Source organism: Eurosta solidaginis, chromosome 4 (genome assembly GCF_040869045.1).
Source record: "Eurosta solidaginis isolate ZX-2024a chromosome 4, ASM4086904v1, whole genome shotgun sequence".
Lineage (NCBI taxonomy): Eukaryota > Metazoa > Arthropoda > Insecta > Diptera > Tephritidae > Eurosta > Eurosta solidaginis.
The window spans coordinates 10,675,828-10,699,719 of NC_090322.1; the positions used below are offsets into that span (position 1 = coordinate 10,675,828).

General features: G+C 37.5%; 1 protein-coding gene across 2 annotated transcripts in view; it reads left to right on the forward strand.

The window, feature by feature from the left end:
• Positions 1–23,892, forward strand: part of tyn (trynity) — a 118,721-nt gene that overhangs the window by 71,203 nt on the left and 23,626 nt on the right. The window contains exon 1 of one of the 2 annotated variants that reach the window (XM_067780049.1): positions 21,771–21,842. The exons of the other annotated variant lie outside the window; for it this stretch is intronic. The gene's annotated coding sequence lies outside the window, so the exon portion shown is untranslated. Of the gene's footprint in view, positions 1–21,770; positions 21,843–23,892 lie in introns of those variants that run through there. 2 annotated transcript variants of the gene reach the window in all.

Below are 23,892 nucleotides of genomic sequence, written 5' to 3' on the forward strand. Positions count from 1 at the left end.
GACAGCAACAGCACCGCAGGAAAGTGGGCTTGGGAACTAAGCCCTGAACTGAATCCATGGTTGAAGCGGCCACACGGAGAGGTAGACTTTTACCTGACCCAGTTTCTAACCGGATACGGTTACTTTCGCAAATGCCTACACAGAATGTTCAAGGTTGATAACCCAAGTTGGGGGTGGGGCTGGGTTTCCTTGGAATCCCGTTAGTGTATATTGATGAAAATTTGTGATCGGTCGCACCTATTTAATGGGGCGAAGCACTGATACAACAACAAAAACATAACCCGAGCTGCCTGTACTGTGGGAAAATAGACGACGTACGCCACACCTTCTTCGAATGCGGACACTTCTCCAATCAGCAAAGGAGGGTAGAAGAGATACTTGGCGACCTATCCCCGGGCAGTGTCATCAATAACATGACCTGCCGCAGATGTAAAGGTCAGCACATATTTCAGGCATATGTAAAATGTAAAGCGCGATAACCTCCAATTTGCGTCGTGCTCCCTTTTTTACTTTTCCCTACAAATTGGCGGGAAGGGACCTACTTGTTTTTGTGCCGATTCCGAACGGCATCTGCAAGGCAGATGGATTTTCACTGAGAAGCTTTTCATGGCAGAAATACACTCGGAGTGCTTGCCAAACACTGCCGAGGGGCGACCCCCTTAGAAAAATTTTCTTCTAATTGAAAAAACTTCTTTCTAAAATTTTTATGGTGCTCTGCCCGGGGTGGGAACCAATTACACCACGGCGGCTGCAGGCATATACTTATCAGTAAACGAGAAGACGGATGCATAGTCCATTAGCGTGAGAGTAGCCATGGATCTCACGTAGCGCACATCCGAAGTAATGCTAAATGCGGTCCCTGGTACGGGGATTTACACGCGCCGTGGTAGGTTAGGTTTTAGTGGGTATCCCTTCATGGAGGAAGAGATTCCTACACTCGGAGATTCCGCAGTGAGGCTTATATATCCCGGTCAGTGCATAAAGTATTTCCTTCTTCCACGAAACACAAAAAAAAATAAAAATAAAATAATAAAAAATCTGTGAGTGACTGATAGTCGGTAGCGTAACGCCATCGACTTGAATGTCCGAAATTTGCGTCATCTTTCCATGTCGTAAATAAACAGAGGGGTCGTGAAGCTGTGGGGTGATATTGGCGGGGTGAAAGACTGGTAATAAACTAAACGGGACTCGTTGGATTCTCGCATGTCAAGAGTCAAGATGTTTACATATAAAAAAAGGTGGAGATTCCTTTTAGTCCAAGAAATTATTTCCCATCTTCTTTTTCAAAGCGAATTTTCAGTAAAAAAAAATATTTCAAAGTTTTCCTATGGAGCTGTCGGTTGCCAAGCTCTTTGTCTGATGTTTAATAATATACACACAAAACCTACATTTATACATGTATTGGTATACAAGTTATTCTTCCTTCCAATAACCCAAGAGTAAAAGATCAGATTTCACTTTCTCATGCTTTTTGTTTAATCTATGGCACCCAAATATTTACATATATATAACTTCTCGTGTTTGTTCTGGTTTTCCGCTTCCAAACCAAAGTTTCAAAAAAATTAAAAAAATTAATTGAAAAACGCTAACACACAAAACAACAATGTATGGTTTTTCGTGTGCGCTATATCTACATTTCACGCCCGCGCATGGTAGCAGGAGCGCCAGCAAAAACGCCAAATAGCAATTATAACAACAACAACAAGCAACAACAGCTTCAATTTATGCTACTGTTATCTACCTGCCACAATTGCTGTCGAACAAAATTTTTCCAAAACTGTATATATAACAAGTAAGGAAGGCTAAGTTCGGGTGTAACCGAACATAACATACTCAGTTGAGAGCTATGGAGACAAAATAAGGAAAATTAATCTGGGGTAACCCTGGAATGTGGTTGTATAACATGTGTATCAAATGAAAGGTATTAAAGAGTATTTTAAGAGAGAGTAGGCCATAGTTCTATGGATGAACGCCATTTAGGGATATCGCCATAAAGGTGGACCAGGGCTGACTCTAGAATTTGTTTGTACGATATGGGTATCAAATGAAAGGTGTTACTGAGCATTTTAAGAGGGAGTGGGCCTTAGGTCTATCGGTGGACGCCTTTTCGAGATGTCCCCATTAAGGTGGACCAGGGGTGATTCTATAATGTGTTTGTACGATATGGGTATCAAATGAAAGGTGGTAATGAGTATTTTAAAAGGGAATGGGCTTTAGTTCTATAGGTGAACGCCTTTTCGAGAAATCGCCATAAAGGTGGACCAGGGGTGACTCTAGAATATGTTTGTACGATATGGGTATCAAATGAAAGCTGTTAATGAGTATTTTGAAAAGGAGTGATCCTTAGTTCCATAGGTGGACGCCGTTTCAAGATATCGCCATAAAGGTGGACCAGGGGTGTCTCTAGAATGTGTTTGTACGATATGGGAATCAAATGAAAGGTGTTGCTGAGCATTTTAAGAGGGAGTGGGCATTAGGTCTATAGGTGGACGCCTTTTCGAGATATCGCCATTAGGGTGGGCCAGGGGTGACTCTAGAATGTTTGTACGGTATGGGTATCAAACGAAAGGTGTTACTGAGCATTTTAAGAGGGAGTGGGCATGAGGTCTATAGGTGGACGCCTTTTCGAGATATCGTCATTAGGGTGGGCCAGGGGTGACTCTAGAATGTGTTTGTACGATATGTGCATCAAACGAAAGGTGTTACTGAGCATTTTAAGAGGGAGTGGGCATTAGGTCTATAGGTGGACGCCCTTTCGAGATATCGCCATTAGGGTGGGCCAGGGGTGACTCTAGAATGTTTGTACGATATGGGTATCAAACGAAAGGTGTTACTGAGCATTTTAAGAGGGAGTGGGCATTAGGTCTATAGGTGGACGCCTTTTCGAGATATCGCCATTAGGGTGGGCCAGGGGTGACTCTAGAATGTGTTTGAACGATATGGGTATCAAATGAAAGGTGGTAAGGAGTATTTTAAAAGGGAGTAATCCTTAGTTCTATAGGTGGACGCCTTTTCGAGATATCGCCATAAAGGTGGACCAAGGGTGACTCTAGAATGTTTGTACGATATGGGTATCAAACGAAAGGTGTTACTGAGCATTTTAAGAGGGAGTGGGCATTAGGTCTATAGGTGGACGCCTTTTCGAGATATCGCCATTAGGGTGGGCCAGGGTGACTCTAGAATGTGTTTGTACGATATGGGTATCAAATGAAAGGTGGTAATGAGTATTTTAAAAGGGAGTAATCCTTAGTTCTATAGGTGGACGCCTTTTCGAGATATCGCCATAAAGGTGGACCAAGGGTGACTCTAGAATGTTTGTACGGTATGGGTATCAAACGAAAGGTGTTACTGAGCATTTTAAGAGGGAGTGGGCATTAGGTCTATAGGTGGACGCCTTTTCGAGATATCGCCATTAGGGTGGGCCAGGGTGACTCTAGAATGTGTTTGTACGATATGGGTATCAAATGAAAGGTGGTAATGAGTATTTTAAAAGGGAGTAATCCTTAGTTCTATAGGTGGACGCCTTTTCGAGATATCGCCATTAGGGTGGGCCAGGTGTGACTCTAGAATGTTTGTACGATATGGGTATCAAACGAAAGGTGTTACTGAGCATTTTAAGAGGGAGTGGGCATTAGGTCTATAGGTGGACGCCTTTTCGAGATATCGCCATTAGGGTGGGACAGGGGTGACTCTAGAATGTTTGTACGATATGGGTATCAAACGAAAGGTGTTACTGAGCATTTTAAGAGGGAGTGGACATTAGGTCTATAGGTGGACGCCTTTTCGAGATATCGCCATTAGGGTGGCCAGGGGTGACTCTAGAATGTTTGTACGATATGGGTATCAAACGAAAGGTGTTACTGAGCATTTTAAGAGGGAGTGGATATTAGGCCTATAGGTGGACGCCTTTTCGAGATATCGCCATTAGGGTGGGCCAGGGTGACTCCAGAATGTGTTTGTACGATATGGGTATCAAATGAAAGGTGGTAATGAGTATTTTAAAAGGGAGTAATCCTTAGTTCTATAGGTGGACGCCTTTTCGAAATATCGCCATTAGGGTGGGCCAGGTGTGACTCTAGAATGTTTGTACGATATGGGTATCAAACGAAAGGTGTTACTGAGCATTTTAAGAGGGAGTGGGCATTAGGGCTATGGTGGACGCCTTTTCGAGATATCGCCAAAAGGGTGGGCCAGGGGTGACTCTAGAATGTTTGTACGATATGTGTATCAAACGAAAGGTGTTACTGAGCATTTTAAGAGGGAGTGGACACTAGGTCTTTGGGTGGACGCCTTTTCGAGATATCGCCATTAGGGTGGGCCAGGGGTGACTCTAGAATGTTTGTACGATATGGGTATCAAACGAAAGGTGTTACTGAGCATTTTAATAGGGAGTGGGCATTAGGTCTATAGGTGGACGCCTTTTCGAGATATCGCCATTAGGGTGGGACAGGGGTGACTCTGGTATGTTTTTGTACGATATGGATATCAAATTAAAGGTATTAGATGTATATGTGAAGGCGTTCTCGCGATATAGACCAAAATGTTGGCCAGGTGATCCAGAAAATCATCTGTCGGGTACTGCTAATTTATTTATATATGCAATACCACTAACAGTATTCCTGCCAAGATTCCAAGGGCTGTTGATTTCGCCTTGTAGAACTTTTTCATTTTCTTCTACTTAATATGGTAGGTGTCACACCCATTTTACAAAGTTTTTCCAAAATTATATTTTGCGTCAACAAACCAATCCAGTTACCATGTTTCATCCCTTTTTTCGTATTTGGTATAGAATTATGGCATTTTTTTCATTTTTCGTAATTTTCGATATCGATAAAGTGGGCGTGGTTATGGTCAGATTTCGCCCATTTTCTATACCAAGAAAAAGTGAGTTCAGGTAAGTACGTGAGCTAAGTTTAGTAAAGATATATCGGATTTTGCTCAAGTTATTGTGTTAACGGCCGAGCGGAAGTACAGACGGTGGACTGTGTATAAAAACTGGGCGTGGCTTCAACCGATTTCGCCCATTTTCACAGAGAACAGTTACCGTCATAGAGTCTATGCTCCTACCAAATTTGAGAAGGATTGGAAAATTTTTGTTCGACTTATGGCAATAAAAGTATTCTAGACAAACTAAATGAAAATGGGCGGAGCCACGCCCATTTTGAAATTTTCTTTTATTTTTGTATTTTGTTGCATCATATTATTACTGGAGTTGAATTTTGACTTAATTTACTTATATACAGTAAAGATATTAAATTTTTTGTTAAAATTTGAATTAAAAAAAATTTTTTTTTAAAAAGTGGGCGTGTTCTTCATCCAATTTTGCTAAATTTTATTTAGCACATATAGAGTAATAGTAGTAACGTTCCTGCCAAATTTCATCATGATATCTTCAACGACTGCCAAATTACAGCTTGCAAAACTTTTAAATTACCTTCCTGTAAAAGTGGGCGGTGCCACGCCCATTGTCCAAAATCTTACTAATTTTCTATTCTGCGTCACAACGTCAACCCATCTACCAAGTTTCGTCGCTTTATCTGTCTTTTGTAATGAATTATCGCACTTTTTCGGTTTTTCGAAATTTTCGATATCGAAAAAGTGGGCGTGGTTATAGTCCGATATCGTTCATTTTAAATAGCGATCTGAGATGAGTGCTCAGGAACCTACATACCAAATTTCATCAAGATACCTCAAAATTTACTCAAGTTATCGTGTTAACGGACGGACGGACGGACGGACGGACGGACATGGCTCAATCAAATTTTTTTTCGATCCTGATTATTTTGATATATGGAAGTCTATATCTATCTCGATTCCTTTATATATGTACAACCAACCGTTATCCAATCAAACTTAATATACTCTGTGAGCTCTGCTCAACTGAGTATAAAAAAATTTGAAACAGCATTTTCTCTGCTCGAACAAGACCAATGTTTTCTGTGGTTTCGTTTATTGTTAGTGTTTTTGTTTTTGTTATTGTTTTTATTTGCCCTTTACTCGTGCAATGCTTGTTTTATCGCATCTATATTTCGTTCCACTTCATTTACAACCAAAAAAAAACACCCAGCACTAAACATTTTGCTATCGCCAACTTGGCATGTCATTTACATGGCGCAGCAAATACGAAAGACTTAAGCGACAAACTTGTTAGGTTGTACCGAGTTGTAATGTCGTATATAAGCAATGTCATCATCATTGTAACACACAACACAAAGGGTAGCAAACAAGCAAGTAAGCAAGCGGGTAAAAGTGTTTCTGGTGCACGATGTGGTCTGGTGGCAAATAGCAACTGAAACAACAAGCAAGCAAGACTACGGACTAAATAAAAAAAAAAGCTCAAAAAAACGCAAGCGATAAGAAGTCATACGAATTTCGCAGCTACGGTAGTGTGAAGCAAGCATTTGTGAGCTGATATGATCTAAACAAATTAAGCAAAAATATGGGCTGGCTGTAAGTAGTGAAAGATGGATGGCGCATGAGTAATGAGAATGCACAACAAGGTAAAGTGCACACGTGTAGTGGGAGAAAAATTGCAATAACAGCAAAAATTATGCAATAAAAGTTTTTAGAACAAGGTTCGTTGCTCAACGTTTTTTAAAATTTCAACAGCTTGGTTTAGTAAATGTTATTGCTATGGTAGCTTCAAATATTAACCTTCGGACTATGTTGTGCTATGCAATAAAATGTCTTGTTCCTATGAAGCGAATTCAAAGTCGCATATCGCTCTACTTCAAGCAGTAATCGGGTTTCTTCACCAAACAAAAAATTTTAGCTGAATAATTCTTTTGCGAAGCGAACAATTTTGCTAGAATATTGTTTTTGTAAGCTCTAAATTCACGGCCTAATACGTAATATTGTACTGTAACGAATTTTGGAAAATTCTGATTATTTTGCAGCTTCTATTAACGTTTGATTCGCTGAAATGTCGAATAAATAACTCCAATATTCAGTATTTCAAAATTGTCTTTATTTAGACTACTTTGGGAGTAGTACTTCACAATTATACTTCACTACTAGCGTGTTTAAATCAAACTAACTCATTATTCCTCAGCTTGCGCTGCTTTTATACTCTCTGTCTCCTAAGGTCTAGACTTTGCACGAACATGCCTTCTGGAGCAGTTGTATCTCATACTTGGTTATTTAGCTATATGCGTGTGTATGTGTAACAACTTGTGCTCTTAGCTGATGATAACGTGATGTGTGATTGTTTCTCCTTCTTCTTCGCTCGTATCTGCTGACTACATATTTGTATGTGAAATAATCTCTTCGTTTCGAGCTGCTGGTTATGTGCGTGGAATATTTTTCGTTGCCTTTTACATAAGTGTGGCTGCTTTCTTTAATGCGTACATGTACATAAGTGTGGCTGCTTGCTTTTTTTTTTTTTTTGGGATTATTTACTAACATCATAGTGATGCTTATACTCGCCACAGTATTTATATTTTATATTTCTTAGCTGAGATTGACTTTCGTCATCGAGTTACGGTACTCTGCCCATTTTTTTACGGGCCAGCGTGCCCCAGCGAAAAGTTGCCAGCGTATTCCTCAAAAAAAAAATCCGTCTGACATTTGCTGACAAAATTCGACAAGTTTGCATTTGTCCAACGATTTTTCTAAAATTAGCCACCGAAATTTGCCTAACTAATTCGCTTTCGCAATTAGTTCGCATGAAAGTTGTCAGCAAAATTCGCCAATTAATTTCTTTCGCCGAAAAATAAAGCTAAAATTTGTCAATGAAATTGTACGACGAATTTTTTAATGTTTGCAATCAAAATTCACAACTGCGAAAAATTGCCACTGAGTTCGATCAGAAGTTCGCCAGCGAGTTCGTTAAATAAAATTAAAACTAAAATTTCATTCGCTAAAGAAATTGGGGAAATTCAACAACATATTTCGTCCAGCGAATTTTCTAACATTCGTCAGTGAAATTTAGCTAATGAATGCGATTTTGTCAACTATTCAACCTAAAATTCGCCGGGGAAATTCGAACCAATAATGTATCTGAATTCGCCAAAGAAAATCAACAAGAAATTTACATTCGCCCAAAAAATTTGCCTTAATATTTTTCAGTAAGCTTGGTATCGAATTCTCATTCACCCTAAAACTGCACTGTGAGTTTGCTCGACCACTTTCCGAAAAATTCGAGCTTTTTTGCCTCCCGTATTAATTTTTACATTTCCCCGCGAAAGCGCATTAACCCCAACATTCGCCTCCGCATTTGCGAGTGGCCTTATAGTTCGTTTTGGTTTTCTTTCTTTGCGTAAAAATTCAGAGAAATTTTTCCTTTCTACATCACCATCGTCATTATATATTATTGCTTTTTCCGTTCTCCTTCTTCCCATTCTTTTCCCCCTTTTCTTCTTTCAACTTAAGTATTTTACTTTATATTTCCAATTTCACTTCCTTTCCCATTCTAGCACTTTTTCTCAATTTTCTCTTCTTTATTCCATTCGTTTGCCTTGTTTGTTATTCAGAATTGGTTTATATTCACTCACTGAGCTTTTTCACTGTAAATTTGGCTTCCCTTAACTCGAAGGAATCAGAATACAAATTGTCTACATCCGCAATCATATTGGTGTCATATTTAAGGCTTGAACCAAAAATGCCACAAATATGAGAAAAATAAATGATAAACATTAGGGTGCCCAAAAAGAAAACTTTTTTTTGCTCGAGAACGTCTTGCAAAAATACTTTTTACTGGTGGTATGCAGTAATTATATTTCACGATCTAACACATATACATTCAAAAACTTATCTCACATCAATTTCTCAAGCTCGTTCAACTCTTTTCCTACAACTATAGCTTAGCGCAGAGCAATGCATTTGGCCTGACCATTACTTTTGTTTATGCGCTCGTCGAACTGACTACTTTATGCATCATTGGTGTCATAAACAACGCTGTGGCTTGTTAAAATATTTCAAACAACAAACACAGGCAAAACATGCAGAATAACACAAGAAATGCAAAACGAAAAAAATAGAGAAATGTTTTAGTATAACAGCAAACATCAATGCGCCTGCACAATTGCAATGCTATGAAATGAATGCAACAAGAACAACAACTAATAGCTAGACAGCCAAAGTCATCATTTTCTAAGGCACACACACCTACTTGCACACAGCGTTAGTTATCTTAGTTGCTACACATTTGTTTGTTTAGAAATGACTTGGCTTCATTTATCGCTTTACAACACTGACTGCTGTTGGTGGTTTTCTGTTGTTAGTTTATTATGGGTGCATGGCAGAATTACAATAGCAACAACGAAGACACTATTGTTGACCATTGTTCATTGCTTCTAATGTGTTGTATTTGAAACACTCTTTTTTTAACAATTTCACTCTACTTTTATTTTTACTTATTTATTTGTTGGTGTATGTGTTTTTGTTGAGGTATGCATTTTTTTGTTAAAAGTATCACTTTTGAAATTTTTCGATTTATTTTTATTTCTTTAATGTACGGTTGAATGGTTGCTGCAACATGCTGCTGGTGTTGCTGTGCGCTGCATAGAAGCAACAGCAATTGAAAAAAAATAACCACGGAACAAATGCAAAAATGACGCTTGTGGCGCATTCTACAGTCCACGCATACAAATGCTAAATGTGAAATTCCATTTAGTTTATGGTGGCAAAATGATGGTGTAAGATAATAGAAAATTTACATATTTTTTTTTTGTGCTCTCCAAGGAAGAAGGTTAACTGTAAACCACGAAATACTTTAAAAGTGTATACGCCTAACTTTCTTTATTAACATTATACATGACTCGACCTTCCTTCCAAAAGCCTTCAGAAATATATTCGCTCAGGTACCCTGTGCTCCCTGTCAGATATATTTTGGCTCAAACAAAAGCTTCCGGCTGGTTTATGAATACCTATAACAATTAGTTCGGGCATCCTAAGCATGAAATTACTTTAGATTGAGTTCGTCAGACGATTTATGAAAATGTGTGCCTAGGAATCGATTAAGTAAAATATATCGAATCAACTTTTTTAAATCGAGTAAATGAACTTCTTCGTTATAAATCGAAAGTATGGCAATACCAAGGAAGCTTGGCGTAGACAGAAACCCCAAAAGACTTCAGAACTATATTCACTCAAGTACCCTGTGCTCCCTGTCAGATATATTTTGGCTCAAACAAAAACTTCCGGATGGTTTATGAATACCTATAACAACTAGTTCGGGCATCCTAAGCATGAAATTACTTTAGATTGAGTTCGTCAGACGATTTATGAAAATATGTACAAATCGATTAAGTAAAATAATCGAATCAACTGTCTTACTTTTTTAAATCGGGTAAATGAAGTTTTGCATTATAGATCGAAAGTATGGCAATACCAAGGAAGCTTAGTGTAGACAAAAGCCGCAAAAGACTTCAGAAATATATTCGCTCAGGTATCCTGTGCTCCCTGCCAGATATATATTGGCGCAAACAAAAGCTTCCAGATGGTTTCTAAAAACCTATAACAATTAGTTCGGACATCCTAAGCATGCAGTTACTTCAGATTGAGTTTGTCAGACGATTAAGTAAAGTAATCGAATCAACTCTCTTTCTTTTTTAAATCGAGTAAATACACTTCTTCATTATAAAAGGAAAGTGTGGCAATACCAAGGAAACTTAGTGTAGACAAAAACCCCAAAAGACTTCAGAAATATATTCGCTCAGGTACGCTGTGCTCTCTACCATATATATTTCAGGACAGCCAAAACCTTTCCAATGATTTATGCATACCTAAACTAATGAAACAAGTACCCTCTGTTCGCTCTTTTTTTCATGTAGCCAAAAAATATAATAAACCCATATACCCGAAGTAACTTGATGTCAAACAAATAGTTTTTGCGATAGTTGGAGCAGTGCAACATGATGCTAGTATCGGGGCATATAGCAAATCAGAAAAAGTACTGCCTACGTTAGTAAGTTTCTCTTAAATCTTCGGGGAATGTAACTGCGGTAACAACAGCAACCGTAATTTTTTGGTATAGATAAAAACAAACCCACTCTTTTTACGTGTACGTACAAAAACGTACAGTTTGATCCCTTCTGAAATAAGTTGTAGACATAATTTGTCATTGGATTTATAAAATCGTACTCTACTGTATGGGATGTTATATATATTTTAGCAAGGACAAAACCTTTATATGTTGTACCAATACATACGCTAAGAAGCCGAGCGGCCTCTATTCGTTGAATTCTCTAAGGCATTCGCTTTATGAAGACGCGCTTAGTTATTACGTGCTTCTTCTGTTGGAGAAAATTGTATACGTTCCTAGTTTGCAACTACGCGTTTCGATACATCCACGTCTTCATCAGGGAGGCTGGTTATTTTTTTTTTTTTAGATAAAAATGTAGTTTTTTTTTAGTGAATGAACCATACGTTAGTACTTCTATGCTTCTCCGAATTAATTTCCCAACTATCCCTTAATGTTATTGTAGTGGTAAAGGTTGTACCTTTCCCGGTTACTTTTGCATCTATGCGGTATCATAATTTGACGAGCCTACTCAGTCTTAGCATACCAGACTTGCATGAGGCATATCCGTATAATTTAAAAAAAATTAATAAATATAAGGCGCGATAACCTCCGAAGAGATTTTAGGCCAAGCTTCTCTTCCAATTTGCGTCGTGCTAATTTTAATTTTTCCTACAAATTGGCGCGACGGTACCTACTTGTTTATTGCCGACTCCGAACGGCAACTGCAAGGCAGACGAATTTTCAGTGATCGCTTTTCAAATACTGCCAAAAGGCGACCCAGCTTAAAAAAAATTTTCTTGCAATTGAAAAAACTTGTTTTGATGTTGCTTTGTCCGGGGCGTGAACCCGGGTTCTTCGGTGTGGTAGGCGGAGCACGCCATCACACCACGGCGGGCATCCTTATAACTTACTTCCACGTGTTTTACTCTGTTTTCACCACTGATTGTCCTTATTCCGACTTAAAAAAGTGTCCAAAATGTCGCATTTTGTAAAACACTACTCGACTCTAGCTAATCCCGAACAACTGGGTTCCTTGTGAGCGGATATCGTAAAAAAATGCCAATTGATTATACATTCTACGTATTATTCTAAAAATTTTAGCACCCTATAATATTGGAATGAAAAAGCCGATCTTGCATTTTTCAAGTTGAGTTTGCATTTCTGACTTCTCCTAATTTACAAACCACGACCGGGGACATGTATTTCACATAGGAAAAAGCCTGGCTCTAGCCCCTCAGCTATTCAGTCAAATTATTCTTTTCAACACATGGAAGTGGTTCTAGTATTATAAGTCAAGCTTCGACTGCGCGGGCGCCACGTCGATTGGTTCTGCATTACCATAACAAGAAATTTGTATGATGATGGTATACATACTAACTTTGAACTGCTTTCAGTTGTTAGTTTTAAACACTGCGGCATTCTCCCTGAGAAGAACATTGGCACACGTTTCTATCCTGCAATTTTTAGAACAACACTCCGTTATATGATCGCAGTTAAAGGCTCTAGAGTTGATTTCTTCTTTTAACTCGCTTTACTGCGTCCAAACCACACACTCAAGCTCTTAAACTAGTTACTTACTTACTGTGTCTAAAACTATCGCCTGGCCCAGCTCCATTTAATGTGTCAGCCTTTTCACTTTCATCCTTGTAACTGCAACCAATCAGAATTCCGAGGAGAATCTATATTTTAATAGAAAATAGCACCCAATTCTTCGTTTTGTTCCATAATTAAAATTCTGCAACACAACGCAAATTAAAAGCAGAATAAAATTTGTATGCATAAGTAAGTTAGGAATATTGAAAAATTAATAATAATAATAAAATTCCTGAAAAATGGATTCAACTTGAATAGTTCAAATTCATCTAAATATACCACGCTTCCGCTACTCTACGCTTCCACAACTGACTCATTCCAAGAAAATGAAAAGCGCTGCATCATTCCCACTGACCTCTAAGGTTGATCTCTCTCTTAACAACTAATGAAGTCCAACTGCCTTATCGCTATGTTGGAAATGTGAAGGTGTGTGTATGTGTGCCTTCGCAACATTGTAGGTTTAAGCTACTCCTTTACGTTTATTTGTGTGATTTTTTGCAAAAAAAAAAAGCGTCAACAACGATTTTTTACACTTATTTTTGTTGTGTGTGTATGTGTATGTGTGTTAGTATACAGGTATGTATTTGTTGCAGTTTTTGTTCAGTTCATTGAACCGCTACTAAAAGGCACTAAATGTTGAAGTTCTCACTTGTTGTTGTTGTTGCCAGGCTTACTTACTTACTGTGTTACAGGCATACAAATGTAAAACGTAGCACAACAACAGCTGCAAGCGGCCAAAACAGCAGCTAAATATTTTCTACAACTATTTTCTTACTTTTCTTATTTTATTCGCCACCCTCCTTACTGCACTTCCTCTTGTTGTAACTGCTTTAGCTGTTTTTCCGAAGAATTTCGTGCGCTTTTTAAACATTAGCAACACACACACACACACACATATATAACAAGTATATACAGTGATGCTAAGTCAAAATGGGCTAGTACTTAGTCTTTTCTAATATATAAAATTCTTCTGTCACGGTTTTAGAGGCTGAACTCCTCCGAAACGGCTGAACCGATTCTCATGAAATTTTGTGAGCATATTGGGTAGGTCTGAGAATCGGCCAACGTCTACCTTTTTTTTCGCTACGTGCCTAGGGTCTTGAGACCAAAACGTGGACCCGGGTACCCCTAGAATGTGTTTATACAATATGGATATCAAATGAAAGCTGCTGATGAGTGCTATAGTACACGATAATTTTCATACAACTGGGAGGCTAGGGTCTCGAGATATAGCCAAAAATGGGGACACGGGTACCCCTAGAATGTGTTTATATAATATGGATATCAAATGAAAACTGTTGATGAGTGATATAGCACAGGATAATTTTCATACAACTGGGAGGCTAGGGTTTCGAGATATAGCCCAAAACGTGGACCCGGGTACCCCTAGAATGTGTTTATACAATATGGATATCAAATGAAAGCTGCTGATGAGTGCTATAGTACACGATAATTTTCATACAACTGGGAGGCTAGGGTCTCGAGATATAGCCAAAAATGGGGACACGGGTACCCCTAGAATGTGTTTATATAATATGGATATCAAATGAAAACTGTTGATGAGTGATATAGCACAGGATAATTTTCATACAACTGGGAGGCTAGGATCTCGAGATATAGCCCAAAACGTGGACCCGGGTACCCCTAGAAAGTGTTTATACAATATGGATATCATATGAAAACTGTTGATGAGTGCTATAGTACAGGATAATTTTCATACAACTGGGAGGCTAGGGTCTCGAGATATAGCCAAAAATGGGGACCCGGGTACCCCTAGAATGTGTTTATATAATATGGATATCAAATGAAAACTGTTGATGAGTGATATAGCACAGGATAATTTTTATACAACTGGGAGGCTAGGGTCTCGAGATATAGCCCAAAACGTGGACCCGGGTACCCCTAGAATGTGTTTATACAATATGGATATCAAATGAAAGCTGTTTATGAATGCTATAGTACAGGGCAATTTTCATAGAACTGGGAGGCTAGGGTCTCGAGATATAGCCCAAAACGTGGACCCCGATACACCTAGAATGAGTTTTTACATTACGGGTGTTGATGAATGCTATAGTACAGTATAATTTTCATACAACTGGGAGGCTAGGGTCTCGAGATATAGCCAAAAACGTGGACCCGGGTACCCCTAGAATGTGTTTATACAATATGGATATCAAATGAAATCTGTTGATGAGTGCTATAGCAAGGATAATTTTCATACAACTGGGAGGCTAGGGTCTCAAGATATAGCCCAAAACGTGGACCCGGCTACCCCTAGAATGTGTTTATACAATATGGATATCAAATGAAAACTGTTGATGAGTGCTATAGCACAGGATAATTTTCATACAACTCGGAGGCTAGGGTCTCGAGATATAGCCCAAAACGTGGACCCCGATACACCTAGAATGAGTTTTTCATCATGGGTATCAAATTGAAGCTGTTGGTGTATGCTTTAGTACAGAGTAAGTTTTACAACGCTGTGTGATTACGGTCTCGAGATATAGGCCATAACATGGACCCGGATACACCTAGAATGTGTTTTTATATTATGGGTATCAAATTGAATCTGTTGATGTGTGCTATAATACAGAGTAAGTTTTACACCGCTGAGTGTGTGCGTATTATGGATATCAAATGAAAGCTTTTGTTGAGAGCTCTAAAGTTCATTGTGATATTCGATTTAGTCGCATCAACCTGGCAAAACTGATAAATATGCATGCGAAGCCGAAATAAAGACAAGAATTAATAATACCCACATACCTATTTACAAACGTCCTATTCGATTTGCCTGAAATTTCGTATATAAATTTGCCTATTTTGGTCTTTACGATGCTTTTTTCCGGGAAGTATATCAGAGGCGGACTGGGACTGGGATTAGGAATAGGACTGGGAGGAGTGAATAAAAAATTAGGAAAAAGTATAGAGGGGTAGGGCAGAGCTAGACGGAAAAAGCTTATTAAAATGTATGCATATAGGCGAAATTTAGGGCAGAACTACGTCTGCCGGGTCTGCTAGTTTATTATTAAAGTTTGACTTTTACTGTTCGTGTAGAAAATTCAGTAAAGGACCATTTTGTATGAGAGTCATTGTGTGTGTGTGTGCATTTGTAAGTGACAATACGCCTAGCCTCACCCACCAACAAAGCCCAACACAACCAGCAACTTGAGTACAAATACGAACTATTCACCAGCCACCAGTAGCACTTGTAGCCAGCCACTATCAGCTTCGCCCAACTGCCTGACAATTTGAGGGTCTTTGAATAGCCTGAATTGCCCAACGGTTGGTAACACTCAGCGCTAACATCGACTCTTTGGGCAGTTTTGTGTCAGCATTAGATGAAAATCTCTTTTATTGGGCACATAAGTTACAGAAAGAAAACTCTAAGAATATCAAAAAAAACACGCCCTAACACTGTCAAAGCGCTTTGTGGCAACTTAGCAAGTGCGCGCTAAGGAAGGAGCTAACTGTAGGCGAGGCAGAGAGTGCGATAGTTATAAAATGTGTTTATACTTAAATTGCTAAGTTAATGGTAGTAGTGGTGGTGATGTTGCTGCTGTTATTTTTGTTGTTGTTATGGTTGTTGTTGATGATGTTAGTTGTGGCAGCATTTTGCAGATTAGATTTGGGCGTGCTTGTGTTGCTGTTGCAATGGGCAATTTTTAACGTGAAAATTTTCCACGGAAAAATAAACATCCGCGTATACTTACAACAAAAATTGTATTGCTAAAAGTGTAACTTATTCTATCTTGATATGTTTGTCAACAAATATATAGTACAAGTATGTATCTTAGCAACAACCATGTTAAGGGGTGTGATTTAGAACAGGTGAGTTTGGCAAGTTCGTTGCTTTAGTCTTTAAGTTTTGTATGCGCAAATGGCAATATTTTGACTTGCCGCATGCGGGATGTGATTATTTTCGTAAACAATAAGTTAACTGATCTTGGATAGTAAGGAAATGCGATAGGTAGTTGAAATGTTTTTTTTTTTTGTCTATGAAGCTAAAAACTGAAAGAGTGAAGGAAGAAACATTGTGCAAGGGCAAATAATGTGACAGCATGATTTTCGCATTTCTTAAAATGAAATTTTATGTGCAAAAAGCTGCATCATAAAAATTTTCTTTTCTATATTTTTTTAAATCAATTTAAAAAAATTAAGTTAAAAAAATTAAATTCATTACAAAAAGTCAATTAAAAAAATAATATGAACATTCAAAAAGGTTTCTTGTTTTTTCTTTTCCTTCAAGGTATGGAACTTTATAAAAAAAATTTTATATGATTTAGAAAAAAATTTTCATTTTCAAATATTCAATTCTAAGTATTTTTAAAATTGTTTTCGTTTTAAGATCGATATATGAAAATAGATAAAAAATAAATTAAATCTATAGAAAAATTACTGGACTTTTGTCCAATTATAAAAATTTACCTAATTTAAAAAAAAGTTATGCAAAATTAAAAATCGTTAGCCAATTTGTTAGACATTTTTATTCTTAAAAGTACGAAGCTTCGTTATCAAAAATATGTATTGCAAAAAAAAATTTTAAGTTTTGAATATTCTTGAAAGCGCAAAAAAATTTAAAAAATTTAAGGCTTTGGAGTTTTATATTCAAAAATATGATAAATCTTTTTCAGGACGGCCACGTAAGAAATTTTTTTTAAATTATGACGAATAAGTATACAATTTTAACAAATTACTATTAATTTTTTCTAATTTCCATACAAGGGCAGACATGGCACATTTGAGCCAGAAAATATACTAAGAGTTTCCGCAAAGCTTTGTGTTGCGTAACTCAAAAATTGATTCATGTGTATGACGCTATGCACCTGTTGTTGGTTTTTGTAGTGGTAAATCCACTGCCGGAAGGTTTTGGGGAGTTTTATCGATGTTGATGGTCCTTTGCCGAATATAGATTCGGTTCATTCCAGTAACAAGCACTATTAAGGTACAATACTACATTGAACTTTCTAGGCCATACCGTCCTCCCACCACCGCCCACTCTCCACTCCCTAGTTACATGAAAAGCTTGGGGTCGCCAGAGCCTCGCTCGCTAAAAAAACGGGATTTACCACGGTTAGGTGAGGCTGACAATTGGGTTGGAGCAGCTAAAAATTGCGCTACACATCCCCTTGACTCTCACGCTGTGCACCTCACACTGTCAATCTCTTTTTTTCCTTCACGCTCGTGTTATGGTCTGATGGGTCGTTGTATTTTATGTAAACCGTCAACAAATCGTCTAATTTTGTTCATATTTCCAAATATTTTCAGCAAAATGGGACCCGCTTCGTCGTTTTTTAAACGGTTTTATTTAGCTTGACTTGACAGGCTGCACGGCCGTTGTGAACGAATTTTGTAATTGCAATTTAAGTAACTCCCCGATAAGCTACAAGCATGAAACTTGGAATATGGTTCAGAATCCGATGACAATGCAATAGTAAGAAAAAAATCGTCGCTAGGTGGCGCAAGGATCGAGATATTCACAAAAATCGTATTTGTGGTCCGATTTGGCTCATATTTGGAACACATAATATATTCAAGAATAGAAAGAGACCTATGAAAAAATCGCCGCTAGGTGGCGCAAGGATCGAGATATTCAAAAAATCGTATTTGTGTTCCGATTTTGCCCATATTTGGAACAAATATTACATACAGTCCGGTAGAAGTGACATCAAAATATTTTGGAGTTCGAGTAGAGACAAGCATTCGTGGCGCAGAGTCGAGTAAGGTCTTTGGAAGGATTATATATTGAGGACTTGGATTGTAAGAAAATGTCAGGAAAGAGTCCTTGTAATAATGAGTAACTAAATGAACTAAATAGAATGAGAAATAATAGACAACTAAATAAAGACTAAAATCTTGAAAATAAAATAATTAAAAAAAATTTTAAGTTAAACGGTTTTATTGAAAACAATACTTAGATGAAGTAATAATAATACTAAAAGCTAGAAAATAATTAGGTAAGTCCTAGATACTAGTCATCACACTCCTCATAAATCTAGGGCGTTGATCAGACAATTAACTAAAAGCGTTGGACGCGTCAAATTTCTATTGATAGTCATAAGCAAGACCAACTGAACCTTAATCAGGTTATGCTACGCCTCACATTTTTAGAAATCACTTTGACTCTTAACTCTGCTCTTCCTTGTATTCTCCCCTTCTTTACACCTTTCTCTTACTTTTATTCCTAATCTTACTTTTACTCCGTACTCTTACTCTAGCTCTTAATTTAACTCTTACTATTGCTCTTACTATTACTATTTCTCTTACTCTTACTCGTAATCTTACTCTTACTCTTATTCTTTCTCCTACTCTTCCTCATACCCTTAATCATACTCTGACTCTGTTATTTTCTGCTACTACCACTACTCCTGTTACTTTTTCTCTTTCATGCTCTAACTTTTAATCTTATTATTACCCTTAACTAGTCTAACTGCTACTCCTTTTCTAAACATTAATCATACTCTTACTTATAATCTTTGCATACTCTTACTCTTATTTTTGCCCATACCATTTTCCTCACTCTTACTTTTCTTCGCTCTCTTGCCCATTTTCATTTCATTTCAATTTCATTTCATTTATTAAAAGAAATATATATTAGTACAATAAGATCATGTATGATCTTTTATAGTACAACAGACATTAAATGAGGGGATAATAATAAAACATTCAAGTTTTAAATTTAACACATTAATCTAACCTATATAAGGTATATAAAATAATATATGATGGAAACCAAAACAGATTCATAACAGAATATGCTCACTACAATTCATAAAGAAAAAAAAAGAAAAGTTTAACGTTAGCAAATATTCGCTCCCAACGCTTACGAACGCTTACGAAAAACAATTAGGAAAATAAAAACCAACTTAGTATTAAAATCGGTTATATCTAAATATACAGTAAGCCATTTTCGGAAACAGAATTGCTAGTTGGGTACCAGAATACTTAAGATAATAATAATAATAATTGACTAGAAGATATGTAGGTAAACTCAGTTTCAAATCAAGACATTCATTGACGAAAGAACGAATATATAACATTCTTAAAGTTGCCTTTACTTAAGCTATTGCGAATTGAGTTCGGGATGGAGTTCCATATGACAAAGAATAGCCTTGCAGAGTTCAAATAGTTGTAGTTTGGTAAAATTATGTCATATATGCGAGCAGACTGCGAAAGAGTCAACTTGTTATATAAGTAACTGGGCACTTTATCTGCCATAATACGATAAAGGAAAATGCAGTTTCTCGCTCTAAGGTAATCAGAGACCTCACAACCCAACAAACGAGTCCTCCATTCAGATACATGGTCAAATCTTGCTAAGCCAAAAACATATCGCGTTACATGATTGAAGGCTACATCAATTTTGTGTGCAGACTTGGAATCTAGTTTGCTGTATACACATTCCGCATAACAAATACTTGGCAATATTAATTGTATAGCCAGCTTTCTTCTTATTTCTAGCGGGGTAAAGGCCGCCGATACTCTTAAGTTTCGTAGGGTATAGTAAACTTTACTGATGACAGAATTAACGTGATCAACACAGGACAGATTAGAATTTATGACGAAGCCCAGATTCGTCTTTTTAGAAACATATTTCAGACAGTTAACATTAATGTAAAGATTTGGTAGATCCTGAAAGTTAATATGCTTTTTTGAAATGGGAAGTACATACGATTTAGCACTGTTAAGGGCAAGGAGATTCGTAGATGCCCAATGGGATAAGGATGACAGGTCACTGTTAAACTTGGCACAAAGTTCAGAGGCTTGCCCTGCATCGCTGACATATAGATCTGGATATCATCTGCGTAGGCATGTATCTGCGCATGCGGTCCCAATATAGAACCTTGGGGTACACCAGCGAGCAATGGCCTAATGTCAGATATTTCCGATCCAACCTTAACACGCTGCGCTCTACCTCCCAAGTAGCTCATCATTAATTTTACCGCAGAGTCACTAAATCCGAAGTAGGCTTTCAGCTTCATACATAGCAAACTATGGTTAACTGATTCAAATGCCTTTGAAAAATCGAGCATACACAACAATGTTAATTGATTTTTGTCATAGGATAGACGTATGTCATCCAGAATTTTTATAACAGCTGTGGCGCAGCTGTGCTTAGATCTAAACCCCGACTGCATCGGTGAAAGCAATTTGTATACAGTTATATGCGAGTGGATTTGTTCAGATAACAGGGACTCAAGGGTCTTCGATAGAGCGGGAAGGATGCTTATGGGACGAAAATTAGACGGACTACTAGCACTTCTATTTTTATCTACCGGAAGAATGATTGCAAGCTTCCATGCATCAGGGAAGCACGTAGTTGTAATACAATGGTTGATGATATGTGTTAGGGTTGGCAAAATATGAGGAAGAATTATTTTTAGAAATTTTAGCGGGATTCCATCAGCACCAATCGCGTTTGAGCGGATCTTACAAACACATCTTGCAACATCAATCTCCGAGACGGCACAAAATTCAAATTGCTGAACCGATGCAGGTGGATAGGGTATGTGCTGGGAAATGTTGGCGCTGGGTGAGGAAGTACGATTTACAAATGCATCATTGAGCTCATCAGGGTTAAGGGAACAATTTGAATTATCTTTAGCATGCACACGAAGGTTTCTTAAATTACGCCAGAGGACATTATTTGGCAGCTCGGAATTTAACATTTTACCAAAATACTTGCGTTTTTCACGTTTGATAACGGCAGTAGTTTCATTTCGAACATTCTTATAGGTATGCCAGTTCAAATCTATCCGATTCTTTTTCCACACTTGTTGCGTTTTTTAATCATAGTACAAACAGTTGTGTTGAAGTTTTACTTACACTCTCTTACCATTACTATTACACTTACAGTTATTCTTGCCCTTACCCTTTCTTTTTTTCTCTATGTCCGACTCTGACCGACTTTACTTCTTCCTTTCCTCTGTCTCTTCCAATCCTCCTAATCTTCCCTCAATCAAATTTTCCGCTCTTTCATTTATATGATCAGTACATTCGTACAAAAATATAAATCATACGATCTGCTTTCAGCAGTTGCCGAAACCTGAAAAATTTATCTTTTTCTTAATACGAGGCGTGGCACCGCCCACATTAGTCAATAATCACAGATAAGAGCTGCTCTAAATCTTATATATGGTCGCGAAATTTTTTATCACAATCGCTTTAGTAGTTTTAAAGTTTATCTTGAACATTTTTTATGTCTTATTTTATGACATTTCACCTACCAAAACACACGGCCGCGTTGTGACAACTTCTGTGCAATAAAAATAAAGTCCCACAATAAAAGGTGAGTAATAAAATCAATCACGTATCACGTTCAAGCACTAAAAATGTGCTGCACTATTTCTACTCAAAAATATAAAAATTTATAGATTTTCAAATAAAAATTAAAAAATATGTTCTTGCATAGCCCGTTGTCATATATCACCTATATATGTATGTAAGTGTGTATTAGATGAGAGAGAAAGCATTTTTTTCTTACCCATTTGCCCCCTTCTAAATTGCGCCATCATGCATGACTTGAAATGCATTAAGAAACAAATTGAAGGCAGTAAATTGGAGCATGAAATGAATTTTGATTATTTTACGTTTATGTTGAGAATAACTAATTTATGATTAGAGAGATAAAAAGAAATAACACACAAATGTAAGAGAGAATAGTAAAAGTGTAAAGTAGCAGTAAATAGAAAAAAAGCGCTGAATTATTAGTCATTAATAGTAATAGGTTTTTTAAAGGTAAGTTACCAGAAACTAAATATACATATACATATGTACATACGTTTAAAGGCAAGTGGATACACATGATTGAAAAATATTAAGAGGTTCGTAGCTTAAGTCTTTTAGTTTTTATTATTTATATTTTTGTTGTGAAAGTTCTTTCAACGACAGCCATCGACAGTAAAATAAAACTTGAATAAAATATTTTGAGTTTTTCTAAAACAAAATTTTTTTAATTGTCTTTTTTTTTTTGTTTAATTAATTTTTTTTAATTGCCCGTAACTTTTTCTTCAGAATTTTCTAAATAAGTTTTAAAAAAAAGCAAAGTCGTCATGGTGTAGCAACGAGCTGAGTCTTCTTAGAGAACAGGCAAAATAAATATTTAAGCTGACCTTGGCTGCGGAAATAGAAGCGTGCAGGGATGAGTGTAGGGATCTGTTGAGGATCTAAGAGCGCGAAGTCTACAGAGCAAAGCCTCATGGAAAGTTTTTGCGCAGAAATCGAGTACACCAGGGAAAATATAGTCCAGGAACTAATAAAGAAAGATAGCGGGGAATGGTCGCGTAGTAGGAACTCTCCCTTGAAGAACTTATCGACGAACATTTTCCAATAAGAGATGATGCAGAGGAGCTAGCAAACAACACATACACTCCGATCACAAAGCGGGTAGTGCCGAGCTTGGTAACTAATACCAAGATCGAATGGGCGATGAAGACTCAATTCTTAAGTTTAAATCGCCTGGCCGTTATGTAATATTCCCGGGCTTACATCAAATCAGCGTAGATAATACGGCCATAGGAGTAAAGCGTCATCAAATATTGGATGAACAGACATGTAGTTCTCTCGCTGCGCTTTAAAGGATATCATAGGGCCACAATAGAGGTGGAAGGTTGGAGCCAGGTCGCTCAAATGGCAGAAGAGGCGATACAAGTGTATACCGATGATTCCAAAGTAATGGAAGGAGTAGGAAAATAGATTAAACTGCAGTCGTTAGAGTGTAGGCAATCCGTAAAAAATCAGCATAGGTAGAAATATACATCTATACTGGGTCCCTGGGCATATGGGAATAATAGAAATGAAAAACCGTATGAGATAGTTGAACAGGGCGCATCACTAGAAACTCGTATCATAGACTTCATAATCAGATTGGGCGAGGTTAATGTAAATCGAGAGCTGCACTGAGCAACCAAGCAGGAAAGGCGTGGAAACAAGCACGGGTACTGCAAAGTGTCGAAGATAATGAGCAGGTCTTACAACCGTAGACTAACAAAGTTACTCTTATCATTGAAAAGAGGGAATTTTAGGCTCTTCATGTGTATTGTGACTGGATACTGCCTTCTGGCGTCAATTGCCTTGAATTATGCTTGGTCAGTGATAGCAGATGTAGGAAGTACGGGTGAGAGGAGGAAACGATCGCTCACGTTTTTTGTTTATGCGGTGCACGTGTCAGGCTAAGATTCCAGCTTTTAGTAATGGCACAACTATCGGTTCTAGAAGCAGCAAGTAGCATATACTCTAGAAAGCTTCTAGTAATTGCAAAGAGGACGTAGTTATTTTATAACATACATGTGAGGTCCACACGTGCTGGCCAATTTAACCTAACGTGAACTATCTAATAT